This window comes from Pipistrellus kuhlii, unplaced genomic scaffold (assembly GCF_014108245.1).
Source record: "Pipistrellus kuhlii isolate mPipKuh1 unplaced genomic scaffold, mPipKuh1.p scaffold_m20_p_13, whole genome shotgun sequence".
NCBI lineage: Eukaryota > Metazoa > Chordata > Mammalia > Chiroptera > Vespertilionidae > Pipistrellus > Pipistrellus kuhlii.
In genome coordinates, this window is record NW_023425438.1 from 2,559,335 (window position 1) to 2,586,775 (window position 27,441).

Consider the following 27,441-nt stretch of genomic DNA (forward strand, 5'->3'; position numbering starts at 1 on the left):
CAGCTGCCTCTTGCACACCCTCTACTGGGGATGGGCCTGCAACCAAGGTATATGCCCTTGACCGGAATCAAACCCAAAACCCTTCAGTCCACAGGCTGATACTCTATCCACTGAGTCAAACCGGTTTCGGCTGAAATTTCTTTTGAGACCCTAATTTTTTAAACTTAAACTTCTTCTAACGCCACTTCTTCAAAATAGACTCACCCAGGCTGTGGTATTTTGTGAAAGAGCCACATTCAAGGGGCCAAAGAGCCGCATGTGGTTCTCGAGCCGCAGTTTGCCAACCACTGGTATAGATTATTGTATTATTTTCCACATAAACAACTGTAAACCTACTTTTGCTTCACTCTGTATTTCATTTTGCTGAATCATTCCTATTTGTTCCTTAGGGGCACCATCCTCAAGTAAGATTAGTTTTCCTTTTGCTTTGTGTATCTGTAGAAAGATGCCTTCGTTATTTCTAAAGTTAATAATCACCTCATTATTCTAAAGGCTGAGAGGATGAACTACATAGTCCTGCCTGCCCTTTCTCCAGATTCAAGAAAATCATAGGTGTCTCCTTTCTCGGTGTTTTCACAGCACCTCGTAATTAGTTTCTATTATAATACCTCCACGGTGTACTATAATTACTTACTTATGTATCTGTGGCTCCCAGTGCTCATTGAGGGAGTGGCCATATTACATTCATCTCTGACCCTGTATCTAACAGAAAAACTGATACCCAATGAATAGTATTGAACTGAACTCTTTCCTCAAATTTTCCACCAACTTAAGATAATCTTCTTCTCTTGACAAAAGTAAATGCTGTTAGCAGACCTACTATGTATAAAATACTTTGATAGAAATCTGGGAGATGCCTTCATGGGGACTTACAACCAAACTGACACTAAATAAAATAGAATGCAAATAATAAAGCATCTTATAAATGCTGAAATAGAGTAAGGAACAAAGTATCTGAGAATTCAGAAAAGAAAAAAATCTTCCCAATTAATGAACAGAAGAAGATGGGAAAGGAAGACTCCAGGCAGAAAGCAGAACAATGTAAAAGATACTACAACCTTCAGCCCCAAACTATTCAGGTTTTACTTGCTTGGAATTATTTTCTGTTCCCCATCTCATACAGTTGGAAACTCCCAAACATTCCATTTTTGTTAATGGCCTCAAATCCATTGTCTCCTTTGCAATTGTACTCCTATTGCCTCATCCATTACTTCTGACATGAAATGAACAACTGTAATAACCTTTTAGCTAATCTCATTCTTCCTTCTTTCTGGGCTCTATAAATATATCTTATATTGTCTTTCAGAATTAATGTCAATGTGGACCTCTAATCCTATCACTTCTCTGCATAAAAACCTTTAATGACTCTCATTAACAAATTAATTTCCAGCTCCTTAGATCCAAGGTGCAGAGTGTTGTGGCTAAAACCAACAATTTTAGCCTTATCTCCAACCACCTCCTTACTCTGACCCCGTATTTCAGCTGCACTTGGCTGTTCAACATTCCCCTACAAGCTATGCATCTTTCTGCCTCAGACTCCATTCCTCTTCCTCTGCCTGCTATGGCTTCCCTGCTCATCTCCATCAGTCAAAATCCTGACCAACATACCTCATGTGGCTCCAGTGTCATTAGCTTGATGAAGCCTCCCTGTTGGTTATTTTTCCTGCAAAGAAACATGATCTCTTCCACCGTGAATGTCTATGATATCATTCTCTGGATTCTGTGTTGTTTTTAATGCTTCTTTGAAAGCAGATTCTTAGAGGTAGGCAGGGACTCCCAGACTTTAAACAAAATATACACCCTTCCCCAATCTACCTCGCCATTATGCCCTTGCATTATATAGATTTTTTTTTAAATCAAGTTCTAGAAGGAAGAAGGCACAATTATTAGAACACACATGGATTAGAGGTAGATTTGGTCTCAGGGCCTCAGAGGTCCATATTTCCCCAAGCAGTGCTGACCTCATCAAAAAGAAATCTACCTCTGCCCTAACAGGTTTGGCTCAATGGATAGAGCTTTGGCCTGCGGACTGAAGGGTCCCAGGTTTGATTCCAGTCAAGGACATGTACTTTGGTTGCAGGCACATCCTTAGTAGGGGGTGTGCAGGAGGCAGCTGATTGATGTTTCTATCTCATCGATGTTTCTAATTCTCTATATCTCTCCCTTCCTCTCTAAAAAAATCAATAAAATATATTTTTAAAAATCTACCACTAATCCATCAAAGATATAAGAAGGTCAGGAAAAATAAAGGTTGGCAAACTCTGGAAATGGACTTCATTTATCCCAAAATTGAGGATGGAGAAGGTAACTTTGTAAGTACATGTAATCCCAACTGAACAAATGCAGCCCAAGAAGCCTGTAGCAGCCCTGGCTGGTGTGGCTCAGTGGATAAAGCGTCAGCCTGTGGACTGAAAGGTTCAGGGTTTGATTCAGGTAAAGGGCACGTGCCTGGGTTGCGGATTCGATCCCCAGTAGGGGGCATTCAGAAAGCAGCCAATCAATGATTCTCTCTCACCATTGATATTTCTATCTCTTTCTCCCTCTGTGAAATCAATAAAATATATTTTTTTAAAAAGAAAGCTGTAACAGGTTTAGAAAAAGATGTTACTATTAAGAATTATATGAGTTTATAAAATTTTGTGAATTGTGTACTTTAAGAAAATTCTGAGCAGGAGCTTATGTGGCAGTTTCAGTGAACACTATCCAGCTGCTAGCCTAAAGTGACAGGTAAGAACAGAACAAAAAAAGGGAAGAGGGGATATGTATGACCAGCAGAAACAAACATTAATATCCATGGCTGACAGAGAGGTGTTGACAGTGGCTCTCTTGGCCTCTCCTGGCCACTCCACTCTATTTGATCTAGTACTCACCCTGAACTGATTCAATTCCTGCCCCCTAACAGTACTCAGACCTACAGCAACATCTGCTGCAGATTAACCCCAATGTCAGAAGGCTGTCAAGGGCCTTTGTTCTCTAGTAACTTGTTCATTGCTGGTCCCTCCTGTTGAATTCACCTCAGCTAACTCCTACTTATCTTTCAAAGACCAGATCAGTAGCTATCTCATCCAGGAAGCTTTCTCTGATTCCCTAGTCTGTCTTAGAAGCCCTCTGCTGTGCTCACCTAGTGCCTAGACTTACTTACATCTCCAACCATAACCAACACACCACAGGGCAAACCCTGACTCACTTCCCCATTAGATGGCAAACTACTCGAGGGCAGGAACTTGGTCGTCTTTTCCTTGGTATCCCCCACATAGCACAAGGTATGATACATAGTAGGGACTCACTAAATGTTTGCCAAATAAAACAATATTCCTAAATGTCAGGCTTGATGATGTAACTTAGCCCTTTGTAAATTATCCAATATAATAAATGTCCAAATTCCTTTGCTGACTGTGGTATTCAAGGTTCTCCATAGTAAGAGTTCAGGCTGTCTTTCCTGAACAAGGTAACTTGGATAAACAGATGTTTCCATAATAAGTGAACTTCACAGAAATTGTCTGAATAGTCAGCCCAATTGATGGGAAACCCCCATCCCAAGGCATTTCCACCATCAGATGAGCCAGAATGTCCACCAACAAAGCCCAAAATAAACCAACGCACAAGGTGTAGCCTTCAAACACATTGATAAATCAGGGTGATAACACCTCGGGGAAAACTCTGATGGCAATAGAAATAAATTCTCTCCCAGCACCACCCCACACACATCTTATTATGTATTAACATGTAACATATGGTTCTATGCTAGCACTGGGGAATTAAATTTCACTGTTGTAACCTAGAGAAAGTTCATCTGCCTGGCCCCAGGAAAAAGTTATAAATGAAGATTAGGCATGTATATAATTTTTCAGCAGTAACCTAAAGCCTTCCAAATGAAAAGCAGGGGCCAAAAAGGTCCCAAATGACAAGCCAGGATGCTGTTGACCTAGATGTGTAGGGTGACTATAGCAAGCAGAGAAGCCACGGCCCTGGTGCCCCATTCAGGAGAGGCTGAAAGCCAGAACTAAAGAGTGAATCCTGAACCTGTACCCCACTTCCTTCTGGCCTTTAACAGACTGGAACATAAATGTGCTCGCCTCTCCTCATAGTATGGCCTCGATGTTCACACCCACAGGCTTACACAGACTACTCACTTTTCTCACCTAGCCGCCAAACACACTCTTTCAAATCTGTAAAAACCTCCTTAAGATGCCAACTCCCTTTTGAGCCCCTCCTTGTTTCCCAGTAAGGCATGATGGCTTTTACTTCTTAAAACCCCCAAGGTGGCCACTCTCTCCCAAGAATCCTAGAGGTGTTCATGATGCAGACATGCTAGTTAATGATCATTCCAACACTAGGACAATCACAGCTTCTCCTTTCCAGATGTGCCTCTTCTCAATGGCATCAGAGAGTCAGCTGGGACATTTCATCTTTTTCAAAGATGAAAAACAAAGTTATTTTGCTGTACTTAGTTCAGTTGGATCAAAGTGCTTAAATTGTCCAGCCATTCCTAAAGAGAACTAGAAGGGTGTGTTGGGAGAAACATGGTATCTGGGGACAAAGACCTACAATTTGGCTTTACCATTTAACAATTTCTTAATTTTTCCCTCCAATTATGCTTATAATTTTCTTATGAAAATTCTATAATCTTTGGTCAGTAGAAAGTTAATTACTACTCTGTAAGTATCCTTTTATTTTTACTAACAAATACAAAAAATATAATTGATTTTCTCTGTGTATAAACCTAGCCTTCTTATGTTTCTTATTATTGATTTCTGAGCAGTCTGTAATTTAAGTTTAGATTTGTTCTCTAGCCAAGTGTTATTTGGGAGAGTTAGTTTTGTTTTGGCATAGTTTATTATACTTGGGGGCTGGAAGTTTTGGTTAACTTTTGCTATTATTTCTATTTTTGTTTCATGGTCAGAGGGTTAGACTTATAAAGAAATGCACTTTGCCACTGATAAGCTTTAGACTCCTAACTGTTCCTTATACAACATTTGGAATAGGAAGTATTCATAATCTCCCTTCTATATCTTTCAAATTTGTTTCTGAATTAGTGAGTGATAAAACAGTGACAGATAGCAAGACGCTCCAAACATCTCTTAATCCCAATGCTTGAGTCTTTTTTGCTTTGGTTTGCAGGCTATGAATTTGTTAAAATTGAAGCATCGTTTCTACAGAATAAAATTACCAGACTTAAAAAATAGATGTCTGGCAGCAAAAATTATTCAGCAGTGAGCATGCTAGATGTTCTATATATTCTATCATTTAAAATTTCTAAACATCCTTACCAAAAAGTGCCAATGATATCACATGTTGATTTGGCTGCAATATAGTCACATTCTTTTGTTTACAAAATACCAAGATAATTCATGATTTTTTTTTTTTTCAGTAGTGCTGCTTTCTTCCTCTTTCCCAGTAGATTTCTTTTTCTCTTTAATAGCTTACTTGATGCTGGCATCCTGTCGCCTCTCCTAGCTTTTTCAAATGACATTTCTAAAGCAACATCTCTCCCAACCCAGCAGCTTCCCACCGGCTTATCTGCCCACATATTTATGTGGGCCACCTTTCATCTGAGCAGCTCAGGCTGTCGCAGAGACATTAACTCATGGCTCTTCTGGGACACAGTCAGTAAGTCATAATTGCATCCACTCTGAATGGAGGACTGCTCAGAATGCAGATGAGTAATAGAAACTTACAGTACCCATGGAAATGGATGAACTTGGATTAAAATTCAGTCTCTGACTCCAACAGTCTAGGCCCTTCACAGTAGATATTACAATCTTTTTCTATTACAACTTGAAGTTATTGTTCCCTTGAAGTTTACAATCATGAATTTTCGAATTGGCAGAAATCTTAATCCCTACCATTTGCTATCTAAGACAACTAACAAACACAAAAGCCATAGATTCCCAGAAGAGGTTAAAAAAATTAAATTAAATTAAGTTAAATTAAAAAAAAAAAAAGATGTGGCTTAAAAAAAAGTAACAGGGACTTAAAGCAGAATAAGACCAGAATCCTGGCTTCCTGGCCCTGGTCTAAAACATCTTAGAGATTTATGATTTGCTTCATGTACCCATTTCTTCCTTTTTGTCTTTTCTTTAACCATCCCCCTCATTTCCTCTCTTCCTTCCCTCCATTTTACACAAAAGTGAAACTTTTACATAAAATTTTCTTTTATCTTGCATCTACAACATAAAAAAAAAAACTTAAACTATGTGCAAAGTCCATCTCAATTTACTGAAAAGATGTAGTAGACATCTTTTTTGAAGAAATTCTGTTTTGTTCTACTTAGCCCCAAAGGTAATTCAAAGTAATTTATTAAGATGCTCCTTAGCAAATACATGCTTTGCCTGGTGGATGTGGCTCATCGGTTGAGTGTTGTCCCATGAACTAGGAGGTCTGGGTTCATTCACAGTCAGAACACATGCCTGGGTTACAGACTCAATCCTCAGTGGGGAAATGCAGGAGGCAGCCGATCGATGATTCTCTCTCATCATTGATCTTCCATCTCCCCTCCTCTCTGAAATCAATTAAAAAAAAAAAAAAGAGGTACTTGCTTTGAGTACCTCTTGAATTGTGGCTGACTACAGTTCAATCATAAGCCATGGGTACAGCTAAAATAATTGATCTGTATTGATAATGATACCACTAGCCACATGCATAGTAATTATGTATATCCATGCATCAGTTTATGGTTGAAAACTGCTTTCAGACTCATGACCCCCTTTGATTCTCAAACCCCCATACCAAGAGAGAAAAGGACATCATCAATCCCATTTTATCATAAAAGGAAACTAAAAGTCCATAAGGTTAAATCACACAACCAAGCAGGAAGGCAGGATCAGATGCTGAGATGTGACACCTCCACACCCTCATCTTTTCAGCAAATAGCCCCGTGCTTTGGTTCCAGCCCCTCTCACAGTCCTGGGCATTAGTTTCTCTGCCAAGCCTGTGCTCTTCGAGGTTGGGGGCTGGCTCATATTCTCCCCTGTATTCTCCAAAACTCTGTGCAGACATTGTACTCAATAAATGTTCTATGTACTGAATGTAACTGCATGGCATAATTGCATTAAATTGTACTGAAATTGCTGTCACCATCTTTTGAATTAATACTGCATCATTTTCACAAAATTCTTGAATTAATGGGGCAGAGAAATAAAGCTCTTCCTGGCTCAGAATAAGCCCTTCCTACTCTGAGTTTGCAGGGTGCCTGGCAAGGGAACAGCTTCCTAGTAATCTGAGTCCTTGCCTTCCCTAATGTTTGACTCAAGGCCCACCTCCTCCAGGAAGCCTTCTCCACCTCTATCCTGCCCTAAACTCCTTTCTGATCCATACACCCCATGCTGGGTACTGAACAGCCACAGCTCTCATTAAAATTTGCTCTACTTTTCTCCTCAAATGACAGCTGCAGGAACCAATGTTGATTTCTCTGCCTCTTCCCAGGACTGTCCAAAGCAACATCTTGTGCCGAATAGGTTTGCAATAAACACCAACTCATAACTAATAACAACACAAGCATCAGGTTCTAGTGCAAGCTTCGTCCAGATGCTGAGTGTTTCTAATTTTAGCCTGCCCCCAGCATTGCACAGCTGCTTCAATAATTGAGAGCATCCCCTATCCTTGACTGAATACACACCCAAACAAGAGGACCAAGCTCCACCCCTGAGCTGGTGCTGCTTTCTACAGATGGGCTGTGAACAATAAGTGATCCTATCTCCTGTCAGCCTGTGGAGTGTCCAAACCCAAGCAGTTACAGTTTGACTCTGCACCCAGCATCGGGAGAGCCCCAAGATCTGCTGCAGAAATGCACACACAGAGATCTCTGAGATGCAAACAGCCCCTGCAGGGCACAGGAATGGTGGAGGGAATGGCAGACTCACAGTCCCCTCAGGCTCTTTAAATGTTTCTACTGCAATGCAGCACGCAGCCTGCTGACTCTCTAGGAAGTGATGGCTCAGCACTCAGTGGTGAGGAAGGAATGGCTGAGAGGCTGTGGGAAGATCTAAGGCTGAGGATGCTGCAGCTGAGTCCAGATGCTCACTGCCTGGGCTCAGAACTATGCAGCCCTGACAGTGTTAATCAGAGAGACAAGTGGAGAGGGAGAGAGCAAAAATAATATAGGGAAGGGAGGAGAGGAGAGAAAATGAAAGGCTGGTGGAGAGAGAAAGAAACAAAGGGGGAGGTGTGGAGAGTGGAGAGAGAGGAAGAAAGGAGGAAAGACGAGACAGGGAGGGAGGAAATAAAAGAGAGAGAGATGGGGAGGAGAGAGAAGGCTTGCTGAGAACTTCCCAAGACAATTCTATAGCAGCTGTTGGTGGTGACTTTATTTGGTTACTCACAGGGAAAACTAAAATTGCACATCCCATGCAACTGAACTGTGTCTGAAACCTCAAGAAAAATAAACCCCAGGAAAAGAGACCTGGAGCTTAGCTGCAGGAGGCCAATTTATAAACTACTTCTAAAACCCTTTCCATTTTTCACTCCACCTCCCAAGCCATTTTCTGCTTCAGTTTAACTTAGTCTCCTTCTACTGCCCAGAATAAAACTTACTTCCATAGGAGGGTGTCCGTGTTTGTCTGTTAAGGTCTCAAGTGATTCACACTTCCCTTCCCTATCCCACACCCTGAGAAGGATAATCACGTCAAGCCTAAGCCCTTAGCACAGGACATAAGTCTCTAGCCCATAATAAAGGGATTTCAGACCTAAGTCAGCAAGCTAGAGTCTGTCCCTGTCTGGATTCTTCCTCTAAACCCTTGGGATACTGGGACTATGGTCCTGCTTCCCAGTGATGGGGCCCTGAAGACCCTTCCTCTCAGGATAACTTAGTTCCTGGCTATTTACCTGTTTTCTAGAATTTGTTTCCTCGTATAGTCATTTTTTTCTCTCTTTTTTTTTTTTCAATTCTAGTTCTGCAGATATTTATTGGGCACCCATTATAATTACAACCCAGTTTCAGTTCAGAAAGGGAGTTCATTGTCATCCGGAACCGAAATGACAATTGGGGGGGCGGGTGTCAAGCTCTCAAGCATGGAGTCCTCAGTGACATCTCACGAAAGAACCTGAGCACCAAGGAGCAGGACCCCAAGATATCCAATTTTGATATCTTGTTTTAAGTGGCCCAATGCAACCACATCTCTCATGTTTTATTTATTTAAATAACCTGATACAGCTTTTAGATGAACTAGATATGGCCCACCAAGATGCTTGCCTGGAGGGGAGCCGAGTAAGAAGTTAGCACAGAGTAAATTCAGGTCACGTGGCTATTAGAAGAGCAGTTAGAAATAAACTTGGATGGGGTGTCTTCACTCGAGGTTCAATGTGGCCATGTCATACTATGTAAGACACTGACATTTGAACTGGACCTGAAAGGATGTCAGTTCACCAGGTGGAAGAGAAAAAGATACGGCAGAATGTTCTAGAAAGGGAGCAAGGACTGAGTTGTGCTGACACAGTGAGGTGGAACACAGAGTACACAGGTCTACTCTCTCAGACCTAGTGAACCCATTGTGGCTTGATTAGGAATCACTCAGGCAGCTGTACTTCTTCTTTATAGCAAGTTTCATGATTTGTAATTACCGTATTTTCCGGCGTATAAGACGACTTTTGAAATGAACAAAGCCTGCTCAAATTGGCCAGAATCAGAGAGGCGGTCTATTAAAAAAAGAACTGGTGTTGCCTCGGAAGTGGGGGGTAGTCTTATACAGCGAATATAGGCCAAAACCTATGTTTTAACTGTAAAATTAGGGGGGTCGTCTTATACGCCGGAAAATATGGTACATATAGGGTGAGGCAAAAGTAGGTTTACAGTTGTTTATATAGAAAATAATGCAATAATTAATAATACAGGAACAAACTGTTTCAGTACTCACAAGTCTAAACCTACCTTTGCTCATGCCTATATTTGTAAGATTTACTCCTTCCCACCTCTACTCCATCCTAAACTAACCCCAGAAGGGCAGAAATTCCAACTGTTTTGCTCACCACTCTATCCTCAACAACTAACACAGTTTTTAGTGCTTAATGGGGCTCACTAATATTTGACAATGAACGAATCAATGAGCTATAAACTCAGAGAGACTAGCTCTATCAGAGCACTCAGTGTTGCATATGAGTAAGGCATTGTTATTTGTTTGCCATTGAGCTAAATTAGGCATCAATTCACATTAAACTACCATGAGCTGTGCATGTATACAGTATTAATTCTGTCAGATTTGAAAATAACTATTTTGTGGAATGATTTCCCCTCACCTAGCCCCATTTTTTTCTTCATGAAGACAAGACCCTTTTGGAACATACATTTTTTTAAGTCTTAGATACAAGAGAGCTTCTTTAAAATGTATAATAAATCTCACTAACATATACTGAAGAAAAGGCAGGAGAATACAATAAGGATATTGAAGTTAGCCCCACCTTAAATATGCAAAATTTTAGTATGCTTATGAGTCTGCAAAAATCAAAGATCCAAAGGATGATCTCAGTACATAACCTGAGGATACATGAGAAAATTCGTCCCTTCACTTGGGACGAATCTGTATTAGGGTGGGCTGGTTGGGAGCAGGAGAGATAATCAAATAAGGCTGGCTTTTCCTGGCATCCCCCTAGGGATGTACCTGTGCCCCTTAGTTATGGGCCAGGTTATACCCCAAATGCTCCTTACCTGGATCTTGGAATTGAAAACCAAAAGGGTTTGAGCTGAGTTTCCTCATCCTCTCTACACAATCGGCATAATGTGTTATAGAAGCAGTTCCCCACTGCAGACATTACCAGCTCCCAGTGAAGTAACATGGCCCCATTCTGAGACCTCCACTAACTACTTAAGTCTTCTCTATCTCTGTATCTCTTAGGGCAATGGTCGGCAAACTCATTAGTCAACAGATCCAAATATCAACAGTACAACAATTGAAATTTCTTTTGAGAGCTGAAAACCAACTTCTGCGCATGGGCCACGAAGTTTCAGTTTCAGTCGCACTGTACTTGCACACCCGCATGTGGTAGTTTGTGGAAGAGCCACACTCAAGGGGCCAAAGAACCACATGTGGCTCTCAAACTGCAGTTTGCCGGCCACTGTCTTAGGGATATAAAAATAATACCATATATTGTTCTGGTCTTTACTATTTTGGTTCTACTTTACTATCTTTTTTTAAATATATTTTCATTGATTTCAGAGAGGAACGAAGAGGAAGAGGAAGATAGAAACATCAATGATGAGAGAGAATCATTGATTGGCTGCTTCCTGCACATCCACCCTGGGGATTGAGCCTGCAACCTAGGCATGTGCCTTGTCCAGGAACCAAACACTCAACCATAGCCACGCCAGCTGAGCTCTACCTGACTATCTTAACAGCTCCTCCCAGCAAGACCAGCCATGTTAACTGCCAAATCCTAGAGAAGCCTAGCTATCCAATCTCTTCCAATTTTCTGATGAGGAAACTGAGACAAGCCTACAGAGGTTATTGGCACACTAAGGTCACAATGAAGCATCCATCTTATACAAAAATTGCTGTTTGAAATTTTAACCCTACTATTTGGCTTCTGTAAATTCTTCCTTGCTAAGACTACTCCCACTTCAGAGAGGCCATTAAACCTTCCCCAGACAAGGTTATCAGTGCTAGCACTAGGCGAGGCCTCTGGTTGAAGTCTCAAGGCCCTAGTACATACAGGCTCTTTAAAAACTTGCAAAAGGAGCCAGAAACACTCCATATTTGGGAGACAAAGAAGGTAAAAACATATAGAGAAAATTTCTGCATGTTGAGGCCCAGAATTTGAGAGACATTTTCCTCTGGACCTACACGTAATAAATGTAAGCTCATCTCTCTAAGGAGAATGAGAATACAGACCCCTTCTTTCCTCAAGTCCTAAGGCTCCTTCTTTTCTCCTCTCCAACATTTTTTCTGTTCACTAGCATCACCTTCATAACTTTCCTACCTCTACCCTCTTTTTCAGCATCCACTATCATCATTCTGCTTTGGAGTTCACATCATTTCTTATGCTCCCAATCCTTTGCTCACATTTTCTCACCAGCAAGCTCTTCCATGCTATATAAAAGTTATTATCACTGAGAAGCCAGCTCAAATCTTTTCCCTCCCAAAAAACCCTCCTGGCACACTGAGGCCCAGAGAGCCCTATCTCTAGCACCTGAAGTCAGCCCTGCTTTGACACTTTACAGGCACTTTCTCCATCTCTTTGTCACAGGAAACATCTCTTCCCCACTCACTGAGAATCTTTCCCTAAAAAGGGCCTTAATTATTGACCTCTCTCTTCCCTTAGTCACTTCATCTCAGAATAAATGAAAAATAAAGATAATTTTTCTGCTTAGCTCCTCTCTTTTTCTCCCATAAAGATAGGTTATTCTCTGTTCCAATGGGAAGGGGCACTGCCTGGCTGAGTGAGTTTGGCTCATTCTGGACTTCAGTGTCAGGCCTCCCTCTGGGATCCATGCAAAATGATGTGCACTTCAATCTAGCCTTTATCTACTAGAAATAAAGGTAATCTACTGCCCTGTATGCTTAATTTTTTTTTTAATTGAGGAAGGGAGAGGGGCAAGGGATAGGAACATCAATATGAGAACCATTGATTGGCTGCCTTCTGCATGCCCCCTACTGGTGATTTGCTCACAACCCAAGCACGTGCCCTTGACTGGAATCAAACCTGGGACCCTTCAATCTGCAAGCTGATGGTCTACCCTCTAAGCCAAACCAGCTAGGGCTCCTTTATATTTCTTATTTCTCAAATGGTTCAGAACTCGGAGTGGAGGGGAGAGAACCCCCCTGGATACCATCACATTCTATATGGATATTTAAGCCTTACTTTACTATTTAATCACTGCTTTAAGTGTTTTGTCTTTCTATCTCTAGTATGAATTCCTCAGGGCCAGGAATAATGCAGTATAATTTTTAATATGCCCCAGAGCATGCAGTTCAAAGCTTTGCACATAGCAGGTGTTCAATCCATTGCTATTCAAGGAAATATTTGTTGAAAAAGTCTCATACCTCCCAGCAATCAAGTAATTTTCCCTAAAGTGTTTTTATCATAATTCTACTACTTATAAAGATCTGTAACCAAGGAAACATCCTTCCCATGCTAGCTAAAACAGATACTGTCAGTTTTAAAAATCTCTTTCGCTAAGTACCTACCCTTTTCCTCCATCAATTCTCTGAACCTCTGTGCCTGGTAGAAATAAGGAAGAAAAAAGCACTAATAAGGTCTTACAAAAAGAGACAGGGCAGCTAAAGCATCGTGGTTCTGCTCACACTTTTCTCCTTTTATTACTCATAATTCCTAATAAGATATTCTTGCTTTTAGACATAGTAATACCTATAGTTGGTAGAGTTTAGAATTAATATTTTTCTGCTGGCAGACCCAATGTCTACAACAGATTTGAGCTTTTGACAACCCTACAGGCTCCCAGTTGCAGCATTTCCTATTCTTTATCTCATGCTGCCCGTTCCCCTGTGACTGGTCCCTGTTGCTCTTGTATCTTTCTCTTCTTCCTCATCCAGAGCCGTGCTTCTGTATCACATGGTCCTGAGTATAACCTGCTGACTTATTTTCCTCTGCAACTCTTCTTCTAAGAATTTGCCTGTACCTTTCCACAGCCACCATCCTGTTAGTGATGTGTGAGACCATGCTTCATCTAATTTTGTAAAGCCATTTTGGCCTATATGTGGGACTTCTGAATAGTCTCTGCTAGAACCTTCCTCTATAAATAGTTTAATTTCCCACGGTTCCATCCAACCTGAAGCACTTCCTCCAAGTCACTTTCTTTTTTATTTCAACCATTCTATCCTCATTATAACAGTCCAAGTCTTTCAAATGTTGTCTACAATATGCAATGGTAAGATCAGCATGCAAAAGAGAAAATAAATTTTGAGGGATGTTCTAGTCTGACCTGACTCCTTCCTTCTCTTCATTTTATAGACCAAGACATTTAGAGGTTAAGTTACCAAAGTAAACTAAAGGAAAATTCAGGACTAAACCTCATGTCTTGTCCACCAATGTCAGCTCAGTTGGTTGAGTGTCCTCCCATGCACCAGGAGGTCATAGGTTAGATTCTTGGTCAGAGCACATGCCTGGGATGCTAGCTTGAACCCCAGTAGGGTGCATGCAGGAGGCAGCTGATTGATGTTTCTCTCTCTTCCATGTTTCTATCTCTCTCTCCCTCTCCTTTTCTCTCTCTTAAATTAATAAAAATATATTATAAATAAATAAATAAACCTTAAGACTCCTGGCAATCAATTCTATATACCAATATTTTTAAAGAAATAGAAAAATAACAAAACAGCAACTGATAATAATTTATCATTCTATATAATAAAGATCTAATACTCTAATTAGACCAAATGGTGGAACAACCTTCCAGAATGACCAATGGTCAGGGGGTGGAGCCAACAAGCCTGCGCTGCCAGGCCAGCCATAGTAGTCCTGGAGCCCTCCCCGCTTCTGCAGAGACAGTGGTACAGGCCTGGTCTAGGCACCTCCTGTTCTGCAGGAGTGGTTGCAGGGAGCAGACATAAGCTGCAGTAGGACATCCCCTAAGGGCTTCAGGCTGCCAGAGGAATGTCTGACTGCCAGCTTAGGCCCAATCCCCAGGGGAGTAGGCCTAAGCTATCAGTCAGACATCCCCTGAAGGGTCCCAGACTGAGACAGGGAGCAGGCAAGGCTGAGGGAACCCCAAGTGCTGATTTTCATGCACTGGGCCTCTAGTTATTGTATATAAGAGCACTCCCAAAAATGGTACAGATTTCTCACAAACCAATGCCTCAAATCCTAGGTATTTGCAAAAGGAAGATTAGTTTTTTGTGGTTTTTTTTTTTTAACAGTTTTTATAAGCTGGATATTAAACTATTACACACAACAAGGCTGGGCATTGTTTTATCCTCTGAGACCAACAATTCAGTCTTTTAATAGTAGATGGTTGCAATAAGGGAAACTCTAGAAGCCTCCAAGATCTAATATTCCATTAGGAATATAAATAGCAGTTACAGAGCTTAAAGCAAAAGGACCATAATATTAAAGAAAGAAATACTCCACAAAATAGCATTAAGTTGTTTAATAAAAGGTATGCCTCTAAAGAAAAAAAATTCAAATTCTCAAATTTCAATTAAAAACTGTAATGGATTCATAAAAATTAGACCAATCTTCTCTCTGTCATAATAAAACCATTGATACAAAGAAACGTCTATCACCCTCCAAATGCAAATTTCTAGAAATATTCCATATTTTGTGATGACAGATATAAGATCATTACCAAAATGATGTAAACAATCAAAAAATACCCCTAAGACCAAATATATATTTACATTGAGAATGTTCTATAGCTTCACTATTCATTTCTTGACTTCAAACCACAGCCTGTACAAAACAGTTTCAATCAATTTAACTCTGTGTTTTCATCAATAAATGATGTTGAAATATCCCTCCCTGTATATATTAAAATTCTCCCCATAAATTTCACATTGGTAGGTAATGTTTCAGTTCATAACCATAACCCTTTGCTCTCTCTGCAGGAGAAAGAGAGAAAGGGAGAGAAACACATATTATCAATCAAGTTGGGCTCTCACATTTAAATAATTGGATACTACTCCCCCTAAGCTCTCTATCTTTCTAAAATGGTAGATAATTGCAGCACTTTTGGGAAGTGAGTGGGAATTGACACTTTGTCAGCACTGGGGGAATGGTTTGGTTAAATCACTTGAAAGGAGTACAGCAATTTGTCAGGCCACTGCTTACAATGCAAAGGGCCCTCTACATACTAAGAAAGAAGCTTGGCATTCAAGCCACCCCAACTTTAAACCAATAAAAAGTAGTCTCTACCTGATCCACTCATTGAAGAGGATAAAGGTGGGCCAGGACTCCATAAAAAGTGCATTTTTAAAGTGGACTACCTAAAATGTCCTGCATTTGCATTTGGGTTGTAAAATTTTAATTTGCCAGTCACTGCTTCCTCAATAACTATAAATGGAATGCTTTGAATTATATGAATATATTTAATCCTCTTCTAATCCTCAGGTGAGAGAACTAAGTTACAGAGAGGCTAAGATAGTTGCCTAAGGCCTAGCCATTATGGCTCAGTGAATAGATTTTGGCCTGCAGACCAAAAGGACCCAAGTTCAATTCCAGACTAGGGCACATACCTTGGTTGCAGCATCTTTCCCAACCCAGGTCCTGGTCAGGGCAGGTGCAGGAGACAACCAAGCAATTTGTTTCTCTAACATCGATGTTTCTCTCTATCTTCTCTGTTTTCCACTCTCTCTGAAAATCAGTGGATTAAAAATCAAGTGATTTTTTAAAAAGGGAAGATACTGAACTCAGAGATCTTTAGTCTCTTACACCTCTGACAGCCTTACACACTCTGGGAAATCTTAGCTAAAATTCATACCTACCTACATTAGGTGTGCAGAATATGCACCTCTCCTGATGTCCATTAAAATAACTACAGCCCTACCCTGTTTTGGATCAGTGGATCGACTGTGGGCCTGCAGACTGAAAGGTCCTGAGTTCAATTCCGGTCAAGGGCACATACCCAAGTTGCAGGCTCAATCCCCAGTTGGGGGTGTGCAGGAGGCAGCCAATCGATGATTCTCATCATTGATGTTTCTATCTCTCTCTCCCTCTTGCTTCCTCTCTATAAATAAAAATATGTTTTTAAAAATTGTTAAAAATAATAACAACTACAGTCTCCCTGATTCCCATGTTTATAGTTTTTCTACTAACTTGTCCTTTTTACTATTTGTTAGAGAACATGTCAAGTTCAGACAGAAATATTCCTCAGGTTATCTAGTTATCTTTGTTCTAAAACCATTCATATTATGTTCAGCACTCTCTGATGCTAGCAGGAATCTGGATATGCAATGTAAAGTTTACTGACTTCCTGTTCTATGAATCAAGCAATATGCCAGACACATTTGGCAGACAGGGATAAATAAAGCCTGATTCCTGTCTTCAAGAGATTTATAAAACTGTAGTGGGAGAGAAAACTGATAAAAATTCTTCTTTGTCTATTATCTTTAATCCTCACAATGATCCTATGAGACAACATAGAAAATATCTATAGTTGTTATATAATAATAACAACTATAGATACAGGTATATAGATGTAGATGTAGATATCTGACATTTTTCATAATTTTAAAAAACAAAGGGGAAATATTTAGATACTAATCAATGGAGAGTCATTGAAAGTCTCTTATTAGGGAAGAACAAATTCATCAAATTATAAAAAATAACACTGATCTTTTGCATTTTTCTGGTACAGAAGGAGCCCAAAATTCCTTTCAACCTGACTGAAGCCCAAAGCAAAGGTATCTCCAGAATGAGTGGGTGGCAGACACACTTGCCTTGCAGCTATTTTTTAAGAGAGGAATGAAAGAAAAAAGTCAACATGTAGGTCAGATTTTTATTATTTCTAATGCTCCAATGGGTCAGCTAGAAAACATTTCCTCAAATAAACTGATGTTGTATAACTCAAAGACAAGAAAGGTTGTGCAAAGTTTGTGCATCTTTTTCTTTTTACCAAAACTTTAGAAATGAACCAATATAAAGTACCTGATCTAAAAGTTAAAATTACTTATTATTTGTTTCTTCTTTTTGATGGGAATCCTATATAATAAAAGCCTAATATGCTAAGTGTCCAGTTGGTGGAGTTGTCTGTTCAACCAATCAAAGCACAATTTGCTAATGATATACTAAGGCTGCTCAACCCCTCGCTATGATGTGCACTGACCACCATGGGGCAGATGCTCCAATAGGTAGGTTAGCTTATGGCTGGGCTCCACTGATCAGGACTAAGCTAGAGGAGCTGAACAAGCTCTGGAGCCCTCCCATCCTCCCTGACTTGCCAACCTCCTGCATCCCTCCCCAGCCCCAATAGTGCACTGGTGGGGTCTCTCAGCCTAGCCTGAGCCCTCTCACAATCCTGGACCCCTCAGGTGACATTGGAGAAACGGTTTTGCCCGATCCCGCAGGCCAGCCCAAGGGATGCTACTAGTGCACGAATTCATGTACTGAGCCTCTAGTAGTTCTATATTTTCCAAAAATCTTAGTAATCCAAGACTCATTAACATGGTCTCTGTAAAAAGTTGTTTATGCTATTAATCTTCTTAAAAAGCTCTTTTCAAAAAATATAAACCTCAATGTAAACTTCAGTATATTCTATTTACTTTCAATTTCACACATGGCATCCAAGTATTTTTAAAGTCCAATTCCTGCCACCCTTCATCTTTGTTTTCCTACTGTGCTCCCTCACTGTGGTGGATATAGCCCAAGGATTTCTGCCCCCTGACGTTCAAGCTATTGAGTAACCTGCTTCCCTTGAGTGTAGGCAAAACATGTGACTTGCTTCTAACCAATATAATATAGCTAAGGAGATTGGATATCATTCTGTTGACAAGGTTACATTATATGACAAAAGTCTTCTGATTTTACTATAGCTAACCCAGTATACTATCTTTAGGTTTTAGGTGAGACACTTGAAAAAGCATATAGCTTCATTCCATATTTGTTTTTCAATCTGATATATTTTATCTTTCAAATGAAAGATAAAGAAATTGGTTTATTTTTATAAATTTTAATTATTGATGATTTGGATATATTTCTGCTATCCTATTTTATGCTATTTGTCCCAGTTTTCTGTCTCTTTTGTTTATTTCCCCCTTTCTTAAAACCAACATTAAACCTTACAGCATCAGACACTCTGCTAGGTTTCTATATATATAATATGACTTAATTTTTACAACTATTTAACTATTTTTCAGATAAATAAATGATCTCAGGAAAATAAAATGATTTATCCAGTAGTACACAGCTAGTTAATGACAGAGATGGGAATCAAATTTAGATAGAACTTCAAATCAATGTTGTTTTCTTCTCTTGACGTATGCATCAGGATTTTCATATAAATAATTGCATACACACACACACAAAGGTAGTTAAATGGAACTATGATCTCTAAATCCCTCACCACTCTGAGATTCCATGATTTAAAGCAACTATTAAAAAACCAGCAAGCATGAGACACTCTAGGGAAGGACTTCTGACTCTAATCCCACTGGTTCCGAAAAGGAAAGCAATTAAAAGCAAACAATAATGGACTGATATTTTAATTTAAAACATCATTTAACACTGACTTTACACAAGATTACTTCACAGAGACTAGAATAAATTCTTATGACAAACTTTGCAATTACACTGAAAAAGCACTTTAGGCCCTGGCCAGTTTGACTCTGTGGATAGAATGTCAACCTGCAGACTGAAGGGTCCATTCAGGGATCCATTCCAGTTAAGGGCATGTACCTACGCCCCTGGTCCTGGTCGGGGTGTGTGTGTGAAGGCAACCAACTGTTTGTCTCTCACATCGATGTTCTCTTTGTGTGTGTCTCCTTTTCTTCCACTCTCTCTAAAAATAAATGGAAAAATATCCTCAAGTGAGGATTGGAAAAAACAAAAGCACTTTATGTATAGAATATATATTTTATTGAAAATCTACTGTGCACTAAGAATTTTACCTATATTATCTTCTCTAAACCACAAAAGAACATCATTCTATAGATGAGTAAACTGAGACATAAAAAAGTTACATATGTTCCACAACTAGTAACACACATGCCTGTTTGCAATGCACCCCCCCAAGATGTGCAGTCATGAACTCCCCCCATTAGAAATCCACATTCAGTGTAAAAACATTGCCAAGTGAGGTGTTCCCCTTCCAGAAACTTAGTCTTTTATGATATTGTCATAAAAGAACCTCATTAGATTTCAAGATTTAAGAGTTTTTCTGAATTAGCAAAGGGAAAAAATACATATCAGAGAAAGTTACAGGTCTTTTCCAGAATGGAAAGTCTATCAACAGACTGGCTAAACACTTAAGGAAAACTCTATAGTTATTGCTGGATTTTCAAAATAGAACCTATGTTGAAAATGTAAGACTGACACATACTTATTGAGCAACTAAAAATATTTTTCCTTTAAAAGATAGGCTGGAATATCCATGTTTCCTACTCTCTATTCAAGTTCCTGAATCTCAGTTAGTATGAATTCTGAGATTCCATGGTTCAAAGCATCTATTGAAAGCCAGCAACCATGAAAAATAGAAGATTGCATATTCAGAACATGGTGTCATTCAAAACTCCCTCATAAAGGACTTATCGCTCCTACGGATTTGTGAGCTATTAAAATAGAGAGTAGTATATGTTTCAGGAAATTAAAGGTGAAGGGGGGAGCAATACATCAAGTTTGTGCACAGCGTCAATTCCCGAAGAGATGCCAATTAAGACTTTTAAAATTATTCTTTCAGTGTGCTTTCAGAAAACCAAGGGAGTGATGTGATTGCTAGCTTATATTGTTTACACTGCCTTAATTTATCATCATATTATAAGATTTTCCTACAACAGGTGATAGGTGATATTCTAGGTAAGCACCATTGGCTTTGAACATTCCTCCGAATGAGGTTAGAACAACTACTGTCCTGGGTTTTGCTGCTTATTGCTCAAGTGAGTTCAGAATGGCATTTCTCTTCTACGAGGCTATTTTGGAAACTGTCAGAAAAGCATCCTGATTTCACCCTAGGACTCACAGTCATAAAGCTTGAGAAGGTTTTGATCCCTTATGACATTTGGTTTTGTGTGACTTTTTTCAATTCTACTTTTTTTCTTTTAAAAAAAAAAACACAAAAAAACTGTTGTGATTCTCCCAAATGCCAAAAGGGAAAAAACACTTAAAATGATGTTGCATAACATTTACCTTCCAAATATCAAGCTTAGAATATACATAAGGTTGATAGGGCATAACGCATCTTCCTATTATGTGTGTGTAGGTGTTTCATAGTCTCTTAGAAAAATGCCACAAAGTTTATTTTAATTGCATAGTCAAATACTATTTCCTAAGAAAACATAAAATTCTAAATATAGAAAAGTTGAGCAGCAAAACAAAAATTTCATCTCCTGGAAACCAAATACCTTTCCAAAGACAAAGGGCTAACCCTCAGTTATCACTGAGTCCTCCCTCTTCCTTATAACCAATGTTCACTCCATCACTAACCCCTTGAATTTACCTCAAAAATATCCGGGGGCCACACTGTCTCTGAACTTTCATTGAAACTATCTATAGCTTCCTTCCTCGTCTCCTAATGGCCTGTTTCTCCCACATGAGTCTATTCTCTCTTTCTCTCTCTAGCGCTACCAGAGCTCAATAGTCCTCGAGCCCATCTTATCTGTAGTTTCGCTTTCCAAGGTTTTCCGTTCCTTTGGTCAACCAAGGCCCAGAAATTAGATTAAATGGGAAATTCCAGAAATAAACAATTACGTGTTTTAAATTGCATGTCCACTGTTTCACGGTTCTGAGTAGATGATAAAATCTCCTGCCATCGCCCTCTGCACCATTCAGGATTGGATATAAACCATCGCTCTGTCTTGTGTCTCCACAATGTTTATGCGTCTGCCCCTTCGTTAGTAGCAGTCTGGGTTATCAAATGGACTGTCACTGCATTGCAGGGTTATGTTCAAATAACCCTTATTTTACTTAGTGATGGCCCCAAAGTGCAAGAGTAGTGATGCTGGCAAATTCAGATATGACAAAGACAAGTCACAAAGTGTTTCTTGTAAGTGAAAAGGTTATTAAAGTGCAATAATGATGAATTTACACCTCTGATTGATAACCCTTGCTAATTCCATTTTGTCTATGGGATAAAAAATACAAAATTTTTACTAGAGTGTCTCACAAAAATGTGATTCTCAGAACACCTGCATCAGAACCTTCTGAGCTCCTTAGTGGAATAAAATAAAAGTATACTCCTGGCCTTAGCCCAGGCCTACCATATCAGAACCCTTGGATCTGAGTCAATAATCTACAATTTAATCCTTTACTCAGAAAAAAATTAATCTCTTAGAAAGAAGAAAAAGTATTTTTAAAAATATATAAATTTTGAAGAATTTCAGTATACAGAAAAATTATGAGTGAGAAATCCTGAAAACCATGTCTATAAATTCCTAGATGAATGGATGGACTAATATATTAAAAAAATTACAAGAAATCCATCAAATCTAGGGAGGAGGGAAGAAGAGCATGAGTATAAAGAGGTGATGCAGAGTAGGAAATTCAATCACAGAGACTTCATAAAGTCAAACCCAAGTCTCAGCAAACAGAAAAAGGATGAAAAACAACCAAAAAAGTAAACTCAGAAATAGATAGCAAAACTAGATACTTTGCTATTTTAACCTTGGCTCTGAGAAGGAAGAAAATCCCTTATGTGACCCGATAGTGGCTAATACTCCACTGTCATTGATAGCTTAAATATACACTATATTTGTGCAAAATTTAAGGGCAAACTCTTTTATTGTATTGTGGACCCAAATCTGTAGCAGCTGCAAAAGCAAATCTCTTTCACAGAAACATACTGTCAATCCAAGCAACAGAGGAGACACCTATGTAAATTTTCAAATATGAGCTACCAAGGAAAAGCTACAGAACACTCAAGGAGACGAAGCATCATGGTGAGAGTTATCATTTTTTTTAAAGTTCAGAAAAACTTCAAATGTAGATATTAAGAGGTATAAAATATAAAATAATTTTTTATAATTAGCAAAAAAAGATTGTGGTCTGCAAATATTATTTCTCACTAAAAGGTACAAGGATTTCTTGGTACTGGCAGCCAGGGGAAGGAAGGCCTATTGCACGAGTCTTCGTGCAATGGGCCTCTAGTATTCAATAAATTATAATCAAACTTCCAATAGGATATTTTATAAAGTTTCAAACTCTAATATCTATTTATGTTGATAACTAAATAGATAAGAATCATTGAGGAAATCCAAAAAAGGAATAGGAAGAAAAAAATAGGAGAAACTAAAACTTGACTTATCAGATACAAAAACTTGATACAAAGAAAAAATAGTTAAGACTGTGTTACAGTGATTTCAAAGAAAGACAGTAAATCAATGCATTGATCCAGTAAGCACAAAAGGACACCATGAACACATCAAAAGTTATTTTTAAAAAGCTATATGTGTACAGATAACATTGAAATTTGTTAGGTTTAGATAACTCATTCATTAAATGATATTGAGTCAACTAATTATCAACAGGGAGAAGATGAAAATAGATACCTACTTTAAACCATACAAAAAAGAACATTGCTTTAATGTTTAGAAAAGCATATTTTAGAGTAATATATTTTATTTTTTATTTTAAGCCCTTCATAAGACACAAAATACTCATCACAAAACAAGACTGATAAATCTGACCATATTTTTTTTAAAAATTTCATTATATCCTTTATATATATTTAATAGAAGCTCAGTGAACAAAATTCATGCATGGGGGGCAAAGGGGTAGCCTGGTCTGCACCCTCTCACGGTCCTGGAGCTCTTGGGGGATGTCCGACTGATGGCGTAGGCCCACTCCCTATGGCAGTTGGACATCCTTAGCGCTGCAGCAGATGTGAGAGAGGCTGCCACCACCAGAGATGTGCTCACCAGCAGTGAAGGAGCTCCCTCTGTGGGAACACACTGACCTCCAGGGGGCAGCTCCTGCATTGGGTGTCTGCCCCTTGAAGGTCAGTGCTCATCATAGCAAACAGTCATTCCACCATTCAGTCAATTTGTAAATCAGCCTTTTATTATATAAGATTTTGTTCATTGCAAAAAGAACCAGTTGTTATTCAGGTAAAGAACAAGGTAATGTGATTGGAATTAAATAGCCTCAAATGATACTGGTGATCCTCTCCTCTGCAAATTGGGAGGTCTTGAAGGTTCTGGTACCTAATGTGTGTTGGAGATAGCAAGGGTTGGGGGTGAGGGGGAGTTTTACCAAACTGTAGGAAAATGAATAAAGAAAACTTCCTTTAAAATGAACTCCAGGAGCCCTGAAGAAAGAGCTCTCTCTCACACACTACCACTCATCACACTTTAATTTCCCAGACTCCAACAGAAAGAACCATACTGTTACATTTCTGTACAGGAGGAAGTTTATCTTATTACTACAGTAGGAGAAAGATGATTTTCTTCTTGCCTAGCAACAGACCCAACCAATAGCAAACAGCCATGACTCAGCCAATGGAAAGCCACTACACTTCAACTCCCTTCTCATAAGAGCCCCTTCCAACTCCTCCCTTTTCTCTATACAAGAACGTGCCTCCGCTTGGTTCTCTGGACTGTCTAAGGTTTATGCCATGGCTTGCTTGTCTCAAATTGCAATTCTCTGCTATTGCCAAAATTCATTTTGCTGATAAACAAGTGACTATTCCATTTTGTTAAGGATGACACCAAGAAAAGGCAATTATCTGAACACTATCTGGGTTTGCTACAATTTAACTCAATTTTATCACTATCTCCCTGGAGATAGCATCAGATTTCACAGATTAAAGATTTATTTCTACAAAGCTGCTTGAAAGTGCCAACTCTCCAGTCACATGGTTGGATCTCCTGGCAACCAACCCACATTCTCAATTGAGGTCCCAAATTTACCTCATTTACACAATAAGACACCTTTATTGCTCTCATTGCTTGGGAAATTCCAAGGGTTTTTAATGGCTCTGTGCCAAAAACAGGAATGAAAACCAAATAGAGAGTCATTGTGTTAAAGATTAAACAACATCACTTAAATATAGTATTTCATGTGTCTGTATTATATATATGTGTGCGTGTATAAGTCAAATTATATTAAAGTTAATTTAAAATATTTGTGTCATAAGGAAAGAAGCTGTAACTCTGAGAAAATAAAATTAGTCTCTGCTTATCAGTCAGTAAATGATAGCAAATGAGTCAGTAAATGTTTCTTTTTGCCTTCTGTTCATGTTGCCCAGGTGACAGTACCTGGTACCCTCCCCACAGTGTGTCTCTACCCTCTCAAAGCTCTGTTATCATTCACACTGGCCCATGTGCCACAATTGGTGGTATCTTATGACCATGAGCAATTATAAAAACAATGAGGACTACTCACCTCCAGAGGAACTGAAATATTTTCAGATTTTTATGTTCCACATGGGTCAAGTTGAGAGATTTAAAGCTTAAGTTTAATTACTTTCAGAAAGGAATCTTTACATCGCCTGGGATGTTAGAAAATGTGTCTCCTCTGTCTCATTATGCAACTAAAGCTGTGGACATTTCTTAATCTCAGTAACGTTTATTTTTTATAATACTTCTGCTTCTCTGCACTTTGTCTCCACTGAAAGTGACTTGGCCTCTCACCTTATCCATTAAAAGAGGGATATGTTCACACCTTATAAGGAACCCTGCAACTCCATTCCTGTCCATTTCATGGTCTGTCAAGCCCCATAAAGAAGGCAGTTGGCCAGTCATACTACATTGAGGATAAGAAGCTATCTGTTTGTATTAGAACCTATTTGCAGGGAAATAAATAAATAAAGTAAAATAAACATGGTAGTGTCAATATACATATAAAAGTAACGCTTCAAGCAATGTGGCGCTGAAAACATGCACAACAAATGTTCTCAAAGGGATGCTAAATAAGAACTGTACCACAGTAAGATATTTAGGGGAAACTACATAGATCCTAACTTAGGATGGAGTATTCATAGATGAATGGATTAAAAACTGTGTTTATTTGCCAATGAAAGAATAAGCAGCTGTGCAAAAGAAGAATCTCTTACCCTTTGAGACAGCATGGAGGGACGTGGAAAGTATTATGCTAAGTGAAATAAGCCAGTCAGAAAAAGACAAGTATCATATGATCTCACTTATATGATACATGGAACCTAATGAACAAAATAAACTGCGGAACAAAATAGAACCAGAGACATTGAAGCATGCAACAGACTGACATATTTCATAGGGAAAGTGGGTAGGGTGGGGTGGGAAATATTAATCAAGGAACTTATATGCATATATGCATAACTCATAAACACAGACAATAGTGGGGAGATGGAGGGGGTCAATGAGGGTAAAAGGGACACCTATGTATCGATAATACTTTCAACAATAAAGATAATTAAAAAAAAAAAAAAGAAAAGAGCCGGGACCGGTTTGGCTCAATGGATAGAGCGTCGGCTTGGGGACTGAAGGGTCCCGGGTTCGATTCCGGTCAAGGGCATGTACCTTGGTTGCGGGCATATCCCCAGTGGGGGGTGTGCAAGAGGCAGCTGATCGATGACTCTCTCTCATCGATGTTTCTGACTCTCTATCTCTCTCCCTTCCTCTCTGTATAAAATCAATAAAATATATTTAAAAAAAAAAAGAAAAGAAAAGAATTATGAATGGAAAATATTAGATGTCTCAAGGTTTCCTTTGTAAAAATTCTCTGTGCCTTTTCCTTTTCCATATTGTAAGTTTCTTACTTAGGTCAGCCCTTTCCCCTCTTGGTACTAAGCAATGACATTATAGTGATATTACAATGCTAAGATTTGAAATTGCATGTGCTCCTAAATGATGGTGAAAGAATCTCAGAACTATTGGAAAAATAAAATGTTTCTCTCTCCCTACAGCTGCAATACATATAAATCTGCCTTATACAGTGAATTAGAACATCTACAAAAGTATTGATCTTATACTCCTATGAAATATATGTGAAAAAAAATAACCTGCTCTGTGTTAGATTATTGAAACTGTCCTTGAAAGTGTTATTTATACAAAGTAGTCTTTTGGGGCACCTGGAATTTTGAGATTATTACTCTGCTGTTAGAAATATAACCTGGTAACCCCCTAAATTTGTGATTCTGATTGTCAATATTTCATAATTATTATTTGCCCTGGTAATAATACTATAATTGTCATCCTTGTTTCCTGAAATACAGTGTGAGTTTTCTTTTTTAAGCCAGAGAAGCACTTTTACAATTCCCTATTCTCTCCCTTTATACTTAAATGCCACAAAAATACCATGAAGATGAATTCTTCATTTGAGCAAGAGTTCAAGACTCTTTACATTATTTCAACTGAATCTAGTATATACTAGAGCATACTGAAAGTCAAAAATCCTGAGACTATATGCTTTTGAAAATGCAGAAGAAAGATAATCATTTTTAACTAATAATATATTTAGGAAAGACATACCTAGCATCATTCTTAATGCCTGGAGGTTGACTGAAACACTGACTATATCTTGAATTTCTGTCTCACTTTTACCTTGAATTCTCAACAACCATTTGCAAAAAAACATGTTCAACTATAGCATGCCAGCCCTTCATGGGAATCTTTTGATTTACAGATGGAGCAAATTAGAGACACTGGAATTAAGAATGTCAGAATCACACATAAAAAGAGGAAAGGACTAAGATTTTAAGCTGCTAAGTACTAATTTCTGGGTTTGTAACCCAGCAACTGCTTCTGAAGAAATATGATTTATTCCATATGAGAATTGATCTAGTTATTAGTGCCTCAATTCTAATAGTAGGGGACATTTTTTTAATGTGTGAAATAAATAGAGTTAAATGGAAGAGGAATCTTTTCCTATATTGCTCATAATGAGTCTTTTAAAGATCACTAATAATAGCTATCATTTTACTTTGCTTTTCTTATT